Source organism: Calidris pugnax, unplaced genomic scaffold, assembly GCF_001431845.1.
Source record: "Calidris pugnax isolate Ruff unplaced genomic scaffold, ASM143184v1 scaffold56, whole genome shotgun sequence".
Taxonomy (NCBI): domain Eukaryota; kingdom Metazoa; phylum Chordata; class Aves; order Charadriiformes; family Scolopacidae; genus Calidris; species Calidris pugnax.
The window spans coordinates 15,229,716-15,231,551 of NW_015090839.1; positions in this window are offsets into that span (position 1 = coordinate 15,229,716).

Consider the following 1,836-nt stretch of genomic DNA (forward strand, 5'->3'; position numbering starts at 1 on the left):
GGGAACAGGCCTGGGAAGACTGCAAAGACACCTTGCTGAGCCCTGGGGACTCAAAAGTTGTTGGAAAACCTTTTGTATCTCTGTATTTCATGCTAACAGAAAAAAAAAAAGGGTGATTACTGTCCTTGCTATTTATTTTTTCCTATTACTGGATGTCTGAAGAATTGAACTGTTAAACCAGTGTAACCAGACAATGAAAACAACTTTGGATTCTTGGGACAAAGAGCAACTTGTCTGCGAGTTCAAATCCAAGTAGGTGACTGGAAAATCAACTGACCACGTATTTTAACAACTGGTTTGGGCCAACCCAAATCCACACTTGCACTGGGCTGGGAAACCCTGCCTTCCTTCTGCTTCAGAGTGCTTTTTGGTACCTCTTCCAGCGTGAAGCCACTACCCTTCATCCTATCACTGCATGTCCTTGTAAAAAGTCCCTCTCCAGCTTTCTTTTAGTTCCCCTTCAGATACTAGAGGGCCACTATAAGGTCTCCCCAGAGCCATCTCTTCTCCAGGCTGAACAATCCCAACTCTCTCAGCCTGTCCTCATAGGAGAGGTGTTCCACCCCTCTGATCATCTTCGTGGCCCTCTGCTTGGACCCCTTCCAACAGGTCCATGTCCTTCCTGTGCTGAGGACTCCAAAGCTGGACACAGTACTCCAGGTGGGGTCTCACCAGAGCAGAGCAGAGGGGCAGAATCACCTCCCTCCACCTGCTGGTGACACTTCTTTTGATGCAGCCCGGGGTGCGGTTGGTTTTCTGGGCGGTGAGCTCACGTTGCCGGCTCATGTGGAGCTTCTCATCCACCAGAGCCCATAAGTCCTTCTCCTCAGGGCTGCTCTCCAGCCTGGGATCGGTGCCTGGGATCGCCGTGACCCCTGCGCGGAACCCTGCACTTGGCCTTGAGAAGGCCGACCTTCGTCCGGCGCCCTGGCTGAGCTGCCCATCTCCCCGGGGAGCCGGTTGGGGGTCAGCTTGCCGTTGGGTCAGGCAGCAGGGCCGGCTGCCCGGCGGGCCGCCTGGCTCCCCGGGGCGGGGTGACCGGGGCCGACCCCGTGCCAGCAACCCCCGCTGCTGGGGCCGTGGGGTGTGAGACGAAGCGGCCACCCCGCGGGGAGGGCTGGCTGGCAGCCTGCCAAAGGGGCCGTAAAGGGCAGGTGCACCGCACGGGCTGCACAACAGAAGGGGACTGCCCTGGCCTGCCCGGGCTGCCCCCCCGCCGCGACCGGCGAGCCCATAAGTCCTTCTCCTCAGGGCTGCTCTCCAGCCTGGGATCGGTGCCTGGGATCGCCGTGACCCCTGCGCGGAACCCTGCACTTGGCCTTGAGAAGGCCGACCTTCGTCCGGCGCCCTGGCTGAGCTGCCCATCTCCCCGGGGAGCCGGTTGGGGGTCAGCTTGCCGTTGGGTCAGGCAGCAGGGCCGGCTGCCCGGCGGGCCGCCTGGCTCCCCGGGGCGGGGTGACCGGGGCCGACCCCGTGCCAGCAACCCCCGCTGCTGGGGCCGTGGGGTGTGAGACGAAGCGGCCACCCCGCGGGGAGGGCTGGCTGGCAGCCTGCCAAAGGGGCCGTAAAGGGCAGGTGCACCGCACGGGCTGCACAACAGAAGGGGACTGCCCTGGCCTGCCCGGGCTGCCCCCCCGCCGCGACCGGCGGCAACCGGGGCCAGGCCCGGCGCTCTCGGCGCTAGATTGGTGCTGCCTGGGCCGCGCGCCGCACGCCAGACTAGCGTCGGCTGGCTCGCGCACCACGCCCTCCCGCTAACCCCTCCCTGCACGGCTGTATCTGCCGGGCACAGGCTGGCGCTCGCCCCGCCCCTCCCCGGGTTGGCCCCGCCCCCGC